Source organism: Balaenoptera borealis, assembly GCF_965194805.1.
Source record: "Balaenoptera borealis genome assembly, chromosome: 18".
Classification (NCBI taxonomy): Eukaryota; Metazoa; Chordata; class Mammalia; order Artiodactyla; family Balaenopteridae; genus Balaenoptera; species Balaenoptera borealis.
The window spans coordinates 17,346,329-17,359,260 of record NC_138877.1 but is presented as its reverse complement, the minus strand read 5'-3'; the positions used below and the strand labels follow the sequence as shown (position 1 = coordinate 17,359,260).

The window sequence follows — 12,932 nt, the reverse complement described above, 5'->3', positions numbered from 1 at the left end:
CTTCTTCAGTATATTCCCCACATGCTGGAAGTGATGGTGACCCCCAGCCTTCAGCGAAGTACTTCTCCCAGAATTGCCCTCAGCCAAAGACTGCCATCCCCCCAAGGTCATGCTCCCTCCCTGAACGCAGCATTTATCCAACGACTGGTTGATTAGAGAGCAAGTATTAGAGGCTCCAGGCCCTGGCCTTGAGGCAGGATAACTCAGAAGGACCATCCCAGCTCCAGACAGCCTGGGAAACCACTTACCTTTGCATTTTAAGTGCACTTTAAGTCACTCCTCCCTCTGCCCTACTCTGTGCTAGTCCCCAGGGCACTGCCCAATATATTCCCAATATATTTCTTGCATGCAGATCTGTCTCAGAGCCTGTTTTTTGGGCGGACCCAGCCACAGCAGCATCAAATGCTGATATAATGAAATCAGGATGCCCAGGTTTTGGTCCTGCTCCTGTCACCACAGGGAGTCCCCTCTCTCGACTTCCTTTAAAAGGGTTGCTTTTAAAGGAAATCTCGACTAAATTTCCAAAGTAACATCTCTCTAAAAGTCTAAGATAACTGTCACAGTAAGCACTCAATCTTGATTGTTCTTCTAAAAATTATAACTAATATCAACTGAAAAGAACACGGAATCAAAAATCAATGACCAGGAATCAGTTTCAATTACTAATTTGTTTGACAACACAAAATAGATTTTCCCCCACGTATCTATTCCACAACAGAAGATACTCTTATAAATCATCCCTATTCTGAGTTTAATTCAGCAGCTTTCATTCCATTCTTCTCTCTGCCCAGGTTTCCAGGAGCACAGGTAAATCCACTCAATCATCTCCTCTCCATCTGGAACCAGATCAATGATTGCAAAGAGGGTTTGTAGAATCCACCCGGAGTCAGATATTTCAGAATCAAGCAACAATGTGTTAGTATTCTTAAGTGGAAAAGGAAAAGGGACTCCTTAAAAACAATTTAATAAATATAATAGGGAAAGAATTATAACCAACTTATTAAATGAAATATATCCAACTAGTTAAAATATATGACTCCACTACTTAAAGTACCAAGTCCTTTGTTTTTCATTTTATCCTCTTAGATTACTTCTTTGACGTAGGTATCGTTAAAGCCATTGCAGTACCTGCAGTAACTCTATCCTTCTTGGTTGGTGCCTTAAGAGAACGTAAACACCCACCGAGAGAGGCAGGGTGTCAGTTCCTGCCACTAGCACCAAGGTGTTCTTGACCTTAGGGTAAAGTTATTTTTACAAATTCACTTTGTTTCTTTATTTTCCCCTGCCCTTCCTTTCCTGTTTTATCCATCCTGCTTTTTGGTCCCTCCCTCTGGCATACACTTTGTCCTGCATCTTTTCCTATAAGGGTGTACTCTGTGCCCGCATTTGACTGCTGTTACTGGGATTGCTTCCATTCTCTTCCTGCCTGTTGGCTCCACAGCTTGCCTGAGCGCTGCTGAACTCACTTTCAAGTGCCCATCTCAGCATGAGGCAGCCTTCTCCTGGTGGTGTGGGGAGAGGTGAGGGTAGTGAGCTATTATGAGATGAGGTGCGGGGAGGCGTGGGGAGGTGTGGTCAGGTATGGTGAGACGTGGGGAGACATGGGGAGGTGTGGTCAGGTATGGTGAGACGTGGGGAGATATGGGGAGGTGTGGTCAGGTATGATGAGACGTGGGGAAACATGGGGAGGTGTGGTTCTATTTTTTCTAAAGTGACTCCATGCACAGTGGGAGAAACTATAACCTGCCCTGGAACACCTATCATTGGCCAAAAAGGCCTAGCTTTCTGGCAATACTGTCTGGTTAACCAGTTGACCCTGGAAAACAATCACATTCTCTGTGCATGTAATTTGTCTCATCCACATAGGAAAGTGGCCTGGATTACCCACCACCTGATGTCATCAACTGTGGCAACCTACCATCCTAGTAGCACTTTGCTTTTAACCTACTACCACGTGGGAGGTGTGTGCAGACTTTTATCAAAAGCTTTGGAGAAGTTTCTCTACCTCATTCTCCACTGAATAAAACTGCTACATGTAAGGAAAGAAACACTTAAAAACTTGCATCTATCTTTGCATATTTCCCCAAGCTTATATTCTACCCCAAGCCTCTTCATTCACAGTTTGCTGCCAGCTTTATTCATTTTCTACCACCCTTACTCCCAATCCTGTACATCCATAGGGTTGTATGTAAAGAGGAAAATATTAGTTTTCAAAATGGTAGGTGATCCAGTTAAGTTTTTTAAATACTTTACCTTTTAGAGCAATTTTAGGTTCACAGCAAAATTCAGAGGAAGGTACAGTGATTTCCCACGTACCGCCTACCCCACACATGCAGAGCCTCCCCCATTATCAACATCCTCCACCAGAGTGGAACATTTGTTACAACTGATGAGCCCACACTGACACATCATGATCACCCAAAGTCCGTAGTTTACCTTAAGCCTCATTCTTTTTTTTTTTTTTTAAACATCTTTATTGAAGTATAATTGCCTTACAATGGTGTGCCAGTTTAAGCCTCATTCTTGATGTTGTACATTCTGTGGGTTTGGACAAATGTCTAATGACATGTATCCATCATTATAGTGTCATACAGACTATTTTCACTGGCCTAAAAGTCCTTTGTGCTCCACCTATTCATCTTTTCCCCTCTCCCGTATACCATCCCACCACCACCAGCCCTTGACAACCGCTGATCCTTCCACCATCTCCATAGTTTTGCCTTTTCCAGAATGTCATATAGTTGGGATCATATAGTATGTTGTCTTCTCAGTAATATGCACTTAAGATCCCTCCATATTTTTTCATGACTTGATAGTTCATTTCTTTTTAGCACTGAATAAGATTCCCTTGTCTGGATGTACCACAGTTTATTTATCCATTCACCTACTGAAGGCCATCTTGGTTGCTTCCAAGTTTTGGCAATTATAAGTAAAGCTGCTATAAACATCCCCATTCAGGTTTTTGTGTGGACATAAGTTTTCAGCTCCTTTGGGTAAATACCAAGGAGCCAATTACTGGATCGTATGGTAAGAGTATGTTTATTTTTATAAGAAACTGCCAAACTGTCTTCCAAAAGTGGCTGTACCATTTGGCATTCCCACCAGCAATGTATAAGAGTTCCTGTTGCTCCACATCTTTGTCAGCACTTGGTGTTGTCAGTGTTTTGGATTGTGGCCATTCTAATAGGTGTGTAGTGGCATCCCGTTCTTTTAATTCACAGTACATTTAATTTTTAAATTATGTCTCCCTCTAGCTTCTCTATAGATATATTTTAATTTGCAAAACAAAAATAATACTTTAAAAGAAACTTTAACATGATTGAATAAAAGTGATGTTTGAGTGTTGAAAGCCTAACTCAACAGTAATACAGTAGATATTCATTAAGTGTTTAACCATGCAACATTCATCAAGAACTTTGGCATCTGGATCTTAGTCTCTGTCTTCATTCCAAGGTCTGTCATTGACCTAGGCAGTTTCCCTGTCAATATAGTTGACCTACTCAGCACCCTAGGCTCCCAGTTCAGCTAAGGTTATCAAGCTTGTCAATTTTATGTTCAAATCTAGCTCTGCTCCTATTGGTTATATGACCTTAGACAATTGTCTGCCCTACCTAGATCCTTTAAAGACTATAACTCCACTGCCTGTATCAATCTGGTTGGAATTCCAGTCTGATCTTCCATGCCCCTGCAACTAGGCAATCAGTATTATCCATTGCAAATCAGCGCAACTATAAGTTTGTGACCTCCAACCACAGACAAATCCTCTGCACTGCTGTGCAGTCATCCTACGTGTCTTTAAACAGCCACCTCAAACCTAAATTTCTAAACAGTGTTTCTAAATCTTTACCACTCTCCTCATGGCCCCTCCCCAGAAATCATCATCAGATGGGAACTCCCTCAACCTCTTGCCCTTCTTCTACCCAACTACAGATTTATCTTCATTTACACCTGTCCTTCCCTCCTTCCATCTCATTTGAGAGAGTATTTAACCACTTACTCAAATCCGCTCAGGATACCAACTTTTCTTATCTCCTTTAATGTTTTAGTCTTTTCATGTATCCGTTTTATGCTGTATCCTCAATCTCTCCCTCCCTACTGCTTTTTTCCCTTAGCCTATGAACAAGCTCAAGCTTTTTATCTTTAAGGAGAAAAAAAGGCCTTCTATCTTCTACACAAACTCTCTCTCCATTCACAGACAACCTTCTGCAAAGATCAGTCTATGGAACCATCACTGCCTCTTTACTACCTTCTGGTTCACTACTTTACCCACTTCAATCTGGCTTCCAACCGCACTTGAATTGGGAAGCCACCCCCGCAGATGGCAGATGTGACATCTGTATCACCCAATACAATATAAAATTCTTAGTCTTTGATATACACGCTGTCTCTGTGTCATTGACCATTGACCACATTTCTTTCTGAAGTCCCCTCTTCTTCTTTGGTAATTGGGACATCACTTTCTCCTGGTTTCCTGCTTACCTCTGACTATTTCTTCTCGGTCTACAGTTCCTAACCCTTTAAATGCTTATATTCTCTAGGGCTCCATCCTCACCCTTCCTCTTCATTTCATTCACACTCTCCCTTGGTGATCCTGACCAACTCACCCTTCCAATTCCACCTACAATCTGATAGTTCCCTAAATTATCTGTCTAGATATCCCAGGCATCCCAGAGCTCCTCTGGGCCCTAGGACAGTAACTCCCTAATGGACATTTCTACTTGTGGGTCACACGGAGACATCAAATTCAACATGTCCCAATTCAAAGTCCTCATCTTCCCGCCCCCTCCCCCCCACTCCCCAGTACCTGCTCCTCCTGGGCTCTTATTTTGTCTGATGATACCACCACCCAAGCACACAAGCCAGATATCTGAGTCTGATCCTCAGCTCCTTCATTCAAATCCTCTTTTTTTTTTTTTTTTTTTAAAATTTATTTATTTATTTATTTATGGCTGTGTTGGGCCTTCGTTTCTGTGCGAGGGCTTTCTCCAGTTGCGGTGAGCGGGGGCCACTCTTCATCGCTGTGCGCGGGCCTCTCACTGTCGTGGCCTCTCTTGATGCGGAGCACAGGCTCCAGACGCGCAGGCTCAGTAGTTGTGGCTCACGGGCCTAGTTGCTCCGCGGCATGTGGGATCTTCCCAGACCAGGGCTCGAACCCGTGTCCCCTGCATCGGCAGGCAGACTCTTAACCACTGCACCACCAGGGAAGCCCCAAATCCTCTCTTTTTGTCTTCTATTCTCAGTTAGTAAAATCCTATCAAGACTTTTTAAAATCTCTTGAATTTGTCTCTTTCTCTCCAGTTCCTCAATTACTGCTCCATCATCTCCAACCTGGATTGTTCTCCTGACTCCAGCTTTGTCCCTTTGCAATCTGTCCTTCATAAGGCAGCCAGCAGTTGTCTTTCCTTGTTAGGATAACTTTCTAAATAACGTAATGCTCAGCTTAGAGTCCTTAAGTGGGAGGAATATGGCCATTGGGTAGTAAAGTTACCTAAATTTATTTTACTTAATCTATTTTTAACTGATAACTTTTATATTAAATTTATAATTTTAAAATATCAGGACAAGTTTGGTAGAGGACTATGAGGGACTTCCATTCTAGAACCTCTTTCTCAGAATCAGGCAAGTTAATATGGCATTCAAGAGGTTTGTTTTTTTTTAATATTGATTTTTATTTATTTATTTATCTATCTTTATTTTTGGCTGTGTCAGGTCTCCGTTGCAGCATGCGGGGCAGGCGGGATGGTTTTAGCTGCAGCGCGTGGGCTCCTCTCTAGTTGTGGAGAGCGGGTTTTCTTCTCTAGTTGTGGCACGTGGGCTCTGTAGCGCGTGGGCTCTGTAGTTTGCGGCACTCAGGCTCAGTAGTTGTGGCGCATGGGCTTAGTTGCCCTGTGGCATGTGGGATCTTAGTTCCCCAACCAGGGATTGAACCCACACCCTCTGCATTGGAAGCGCCAGGGAAGGCCCAAATTCTTTTTCTTGTGATGAGAACTTTTAATATCTACTCTCTTAGCAACTTTTGAATATACAATAGAGCATTATTAACTATAGTCACCATGCCTATATTTTAATCACTATAATTCTAAATGCATTTTGATATCTGATATGACCGTTATCCCCTCTTTACTTGTTTTTTAAAGACCATATTACCTTTCATTTTAACCCTACTCTTGCTTTTCAAAATGTCCACTATTCTTACATGTTTATGCCAAATAATTAAGTCTTTGGTCAATAAAGAGCAAAGGGATGGAAGGAGAATGGACATTTAGAATTTCTTTTTATTTTGTTTTCCAAAAAGAAGACTGAAAAGGCATTTAAAAATTCTTGAAATGCTAACTGTAGAGGTTAAGACTCACTCTGGAAGCCATGATCTCCCAGCTTTGAATTCCAGCTCCACCACCCACAAGCTGGGTAAGCTTGGACAAGTTTCTTAACTTCTCTGTGTCCTCAACAGTAACATTGGGATAATATTATTATACCTATTTAAAGTCTTTTTGTGAAGATGGCATGAGCGAATACATAAAGCTTTTGGACAGTACCTGGCAGGTAGGAAATGCTTAGTAAATGTTAACTCATAGTAATGCCTGTCTAGAACATATACACCACGAGAACAGGAACTTCTATTTTGGCCACAATCCTATTGCCAGCAATAAAGATTTTGCAGTTCAGTTCATTTAAGTTCAACAAATATTCATGAATACTTATGACATGCCGGGCAGACACCAGAGATGCAGTGATGAGTAAGAGTTCGGCCTCGTCCTAGAGAGGCGAAGACAGATAGGAAGGTAGAATTTTCTCTTCACTCTTTCTTTGCTATGCTGTTCCCTCTTCCTGGAACACTCCTCTGCCGCTTCTTCACCTGCTTAATTCCTACCATTATTCATTTCCTTAAAACTCTCAGCTCAGACACTACATCCCCACAGAAAACTTTCCTGACATTCCAGGATGGGCGAGGAAACTTCCCCAGCCCCTGTGCAAACTTCTGTTGTGTTCTTAGCAGATGGTGATTTGTCTGTCTCCTCTTCTGACTAGTCTAAGTAAACAGATGTCAAGAAGGTGGATTGCAGCTCTGTGGCCTCAGCACCCAGCCCAGGATCTGCTATGTAATATGTGTGCAATGTGTGGTAAGAAACTAATGATGATGAAGAAACCTGGTAATCTTTCCACGATGAGAGGACTCTTTTTGAACAGTCGTGCCATAGCTTTTAAAGAAGCAAAGACGTGTACTGCAGTACAAATTATGACTTCAAAATGGCATAATAGCAAAACAGAATCAGACTGACAGACATAGAAAACAAACTTGTGGTTACCAAAGGGGAGGAGAGGGAGAGAGGGACAAATTTGGAGTATGGGATTAACAGATAAAAACTACTGTGTATAAAACAGATAAGCAACAAGGATGTATTGTATAGCACAGGGAATTATGGACATTATCTTGTAATAATTTATAATGGGATATAATCTGCAAAAATACAGAATCACTATGCCTTACTCCTGAAACTAATATAACATTGTAGATGAACTCTACTTCAATAAAAAAGTTAATAAAAATGAAAATGACATAATAAGCCAAACTTTATAAAATCTCCTTTTGACCCTTCCTAGGTACTAAATTGTTCTGAAAGTTACATGAAAGGAAATAACTAAGTTAAATGGTGAGAAATGAAAATAGAAAATCACTGTTATCTCAGTGGTGACCATGTAGCCAGTAACGTTAATTGGAAAAGTCAGACAGGTGACCGCAAGCCTGGGGTCATTTTTACACAGCAGCACCTATTTTACTCCTTTAAAAAACAGTGGGAGAGGGACTTCCCTGGAGGTCCAGTGGTTAAGACTCTGAGCTTCCACTGGAGGGGGCACGGGTGCCAACCCTGGTTGAGGAACTAAGAGCCCACATGCTGTGTGGCCCTGCCAAAAAATAAATAAGTAAATAAAATAATGAAAACAACAACAACAAACTGTGGGAGAGGTGAATTCCCCCACTCAGAAGTATTTTATAGAGTACCTTTTAAAATTATCATTTAAGGTAAGCAAGTCGTCTGGGCTCATACTGAAGGATTAACTGCTGTGATAATCCTGGCGGTGGTGAGATTTCTGGAGATTCAAGTGTCCCTGATTTCTTCACACCATGTCCCCATATCGACCTTTCCTTCCTCTGGTATTCAGGGAAGGAAGGATGGCTAAAAATGGTTCCCACAGAGGAAAAAGTCTCTAAATCCCTTTTCTGTGCTTCTTCACCTCTTGGTGATCTTCCATATTTTCCTCCAAGGGAGGCGCTGCCCCCTCCCCGCCATCACACATTCAGCCTCATCTCCAAAGAGCCAGGATCCCTTTGCTTTCTCTCCACCCAGTTGGAAAAGCCTGTTGGATCTGGAATCAGTGAGGACGTTATCGTCAGTATAAATAAGGCCCAGAGAGTTTATCGTGTGATCCTGAGCAGGGATGTGAGTATTTTAATAGATGAAGTCTTGATCCAAGAAAATGAATTCCTGGTTTTCAAAGTTTCAGGCATCAACAAGCAAGCGGTGGGAGGGGTTTTGGGGTCTCGCCCATGGCAGCTGTCTACTCCACCTACTTAGATGTCTGATGTGTCTTCAGTCTTGGTTTCTATTTTTAAAAAATGTCTCTTCCTTCTTCCGTAAAAATTTGCCTAGGGTTCTGGCCCATAACAACATTACAATCGCATGTAACGGTTTGAGAAAAACCACAATTATGAAAACCTCAGGGTAATCTTACATCCAAATACTTCACATTATCTGAAATTATCAAAAGTTAATATGGTTACCACCTCCCCCTCCCCAAATCAGAGCAGAGGGAAAAGGGTTTTGAATCAAACATCCTTTCCTCAGTTAAAATCATTCTGGAAAAAAACCAGCATTTGATCAAGTTTAGACAAGACTTTTTTGGTTGTTGTTGAAGATTGCTGCAATGGTTTCATATTAGGTTTTCTTGCCCCTTTCCAATTTGTTTACAATCACCCCTCCCTCCCCAGGGGTTTTGGAATGAATCATCAACTTTTCTTTTTCAAGTACACTATTAAGTTAGGCTACAGCCTGGAACCAAACATTCGTTCTTACAAGCATTTCTTTCATGTCATCAGCTGTAATGGAAACCAGAAATTCAGTAGGCAGGCCTTATCTCCAGCAAAGCGGAAGCAGGGACGTCCAGGCCCACACTTCTGCTGTCATGCACCATGTGGACAAATCTAAAAATCATATTTAAGGGTTGGAGAATTGATACTAAAATTAGAAAAGGCCAACTTAAATTTATGTGAAAATTCATAATTTCTTTTAATTCAGAAGTGATACGTGTCATTCATATTGAGTAAGAAGTTAAAAACAGCTTCTTCCTCTGAATTTCAATCTTACATAAGATGCTTTTAAAGGACATCCACACTTTAAAATAAACAGTGTTTTTCAAATTCCAGCTTCAAGAGCTTAAAGATACCTTCAGTCCATTTTTAATTTCAGGAAACAGCAATTGTTGAATATAAAAATACTTAATTATAAGAATGGCTATCTTTTAGTGATATATTATTATGAAAACCAGACCTTCACCAAAAGATATAAATGAGATGACATATGAGATGACCATTTATCCATTCAGCTAATAGTGCTATCACTAAGTTAAGGATTAATGATGTAGCAATAAACAAAACATACAAAAATCCCTGTCCTGTGGAATTTATATCAAAAGGAAGGCGAGTGAGATAGATTATAAACAAAATACATCAATAAATATATAGAGAAACACTATAAAGAAAACAGAGCAGGGAAGGCGATTAGAGAGTGGTGGGGTTGGGGAAGAAGTTACAGTTTTAAGTAGGAGGGTCGGGAAAGGTGGTGTTTTTGTAAGGTGGTAAAGGAAACGTGACTTTGAAGAAGAGGACTCCATGCAGAAGGAACTACCAGTGCAAAGGCCCTGGGGCAGGAGTACCTGGCATAGTTAAGGGACAGCAAAGAGTCCCATGTGGCCTGTGAAGAGTGAGTAGGCCAGAAGGGGTGAAGGGGTTAAATCATAAATTAACCCCTTGAGTAGGGTTAACCCTACTCAACCCTACTTAAGTTAAGTAGGATTGGGGTGAGCAGATTATATAAGGCCTTGGAGGGCATTGTGAAGATGTTGCCTTTTACTATGAATGAGGTGGGGAGCCTTTGGAAGATTTTGAACAGAAAATGACATGGTCTGACTTAAGTCCTTAAAAGATTATTTTGGCTGCTGTGTTGCAAATCGATTTAAGAAAGGGAAGGCTAAAAAGAGGAAGACTAGCTGGGTACATACTGGACACTCCAGAAATACTTGTTTACTACACACTGCATTGTTACATTAAGTTCTCTCTTTTTTTTACTTATTTCACCTTTTAAAACTTTACTTCAATAACCTATAAGGGAAAAGAATCTGGAAAAAAAATAGATACATATGTATGTATAACTGAAACACTTTGCCATATACCTGAAACTAACACAACATCATAAATCAGTTATACTTCGATTAAAATAAATAAAAGGCAAAATAAATAAATAAATAAAAGGCAAAAAAATTTTACCTTATTTATTTCCTTATTCTCCGTGTTATTTAGGGTTGTAATTCAAATTTGAAAGCAATACAATTGCATTTCTTTGAAACACTGAATTCATCTCAGACTTTTCACCATCGAGTCAAGCTGGTCTCTCATTTAACTTCCTCTTTCCCTTTCCTTAATTTGGGCAAAGAGTTAAAAATAGTTTGTTCTCTGTGAGCAGAAACAACTACAAAACAACAGAAGTAGACAGGAGTAGCCTTAATACTAATGGCTAACATTTTTGGAGTGTTCTACATGTACTAGGCACAGTGCTAAATGTTCAACATGAATTAGTTCATTTAATCTTTACAATGACTTGCTGAAGTAGGTACTGTTATCATTCCCATTTTCACAGGAAGAGAGAAGTTAAATAAGCACTTGAGGTTATACAGCTGGCAAAGGGCCAGGCCTGGATTGAAACTAAGGCCGTGGGACTCAGAACCTGTGCAGGTGACGGCCACAGTATATTACTATTACCTCCCAGCCACCCACAGAAACGCCCACGCTAAGAGATGGAGAGACAGGGAAGACGTCGGGAAACTTTGACTGGAGAGTGATGCTGTGAAGTAACGATGGTCCACGTGGTCTGCTTGTGGTCTATATGGTTAATGAACAGATGGCATTTCTGTTTATAAATCAGTCTTCTGTGAGTTTGGTTTGCTTGAATCAGCACCTCCCCCTCCCCTTCTGCCTCCCAGCCCCCACTGCTGCCCTCCCCATCTCCCTCCACTGCCTCAAGCTTTATCAGTCCAGAGGCTGGACTACATCACACAGGCTAGACTAAAGGTGCCGCCTGCACCTAACAGACGGCTCTCCCCCTTTACACACCATGGCTCCGAATGACTATTCAGAGTTGTTTACAACCTAATACAAAATTATTCAAGGCTAAGTTATTTTTGTGCCATGATTTTGATTTATTTAGGCTTCTTCCATGTAAGTGAAGAGGTTTAGTACATTTTGGAAATTTGATTTGTCATTTTGCACTCTGGATCTCTGTCGCCTCTCGGGAATGCTTGGTTCCTATCTTATTTGCCATCTGAGGTAGGGAAAGCTGAGGTGGTGGACATTTATATTTAATGCAGTTAATGTGGCGCGGATTCTAGATTTATCCTTTGCTGTAACTTGGTGAGAAAACGGATTTGGAGTTTAGGTAAACTGGTAACTGACAATATTGGAAAAATACCAAAGAGTTTTCTCAGCTACTTCTCTCTCTTTTTTGTGAACAGACTCTTTATCAAGTCTTTGCGTTCCATCTCATTCCTTAGGACTGCTCAGCACATTGTTTTTCTTGCGTAAACATTTGATATATTTTGCATATACTTTATACGTGTGTATATGTATATGTGTATGTGTTATATAGGTATGTATTGCTTTTATTTAAAAACGAATCCTGCTCTTTTATAGAATATAGTAGTTGCTTGCAGGGAGAAGAATGTGGTAGCTAGGAAACAGGGGTGAAAAGGAGGTTTTATTCCACTGTATATATTATTTTCTATCTTTTGAAATCTATACAGTATTTGTGAATTATCTATTCTAGTTCATTAATTGATTTACTTTTACAGTAAGACTATTTCAGATTAAAAGATATTCTCTCCTTATATAGTCAAAAACATCATATCCTTTATGATGAACTTATTTTTTCTGATTAGAATAATAAACTCCTCTTGATAAATATTGTTTTGGGAAAATATTTCCCCAAAATGGTTGTTAGACAAATACTGTATGATCTCACTTATATGTGGAATCTAAAAAAAAAAAAAAAAGAACTCATAGATACAGAGGACAGATTGTTTGCTGCCAGAAGTGGGTGCTGGGGGGGTGGGCGAAATGGGTGAAGGTGGTCAAAAGGGACAAACTTCCATTATAAAATAAATAAGTCCTGGAGATGTAATAGATAGCACGGTGACTGTTAGTTAATAGCATGGTGACTGTATTGCACATTTGAAAGTTCCTAAGAGAATAGATCTTCAAAGTTCTTGTCACAAGGAAAGAATTTCGTAACTATGTGTGGTGATGGATGTTAACTAGAATTACAGTGGTGATCAGTACAATATATACATATAGCAAATCATTATGTTGTACACCTGAAACTAATATAATGTTATATGTCAATTATACCTCAATTAAGGAGGAAAAGAATGAAGTCCCCATGGTCAGACAGCAGATAACCAGGTAGAAATCTCAGTTATGTTACATTCCAGCTGAGTGTCCTTGGACACACACACTTCACAGGGTAGTTGTGAAGATTCAACAAGTCTTGTGTGTAAACCCGTAGCACAGTGCCTGGTACACAGTCAAGTCTCAATAAATGTTACCTTCAAGACAAAAAAATACAAAATCATTTTAACCAAAGGTTATAGCAAAAAAAAAAAAT

At 40.3% G+C, this 12,932-nt stretch overlaps 1 long non-coding RNA gene across 3 annotated transcripts in view; it reads right to left on the bottom strand.

The window, feature by feature from the left end:
• Positions 1-490: 490 nt before the first annotated feature.
• Positions 491-12,932, bottom strand: part of LOC309615706 — a 43,989-nt gene continuing 31,547 nt past the window's right edge. For 2 of the 3 annotated variants that reach the window (XR_014236993.1, XR_014236994.1), the window contains one exon: positions 491-836. This is a non-coding gene — a long non-coding RNA (uncharacterized lncRNA). Of the gene's footprint in view, positions 837-10,240; positions 12,874-12,932 lie in introns of those variants that run through there. The other variant, XR_014236995.1, reaches the window with a different exon arrangement.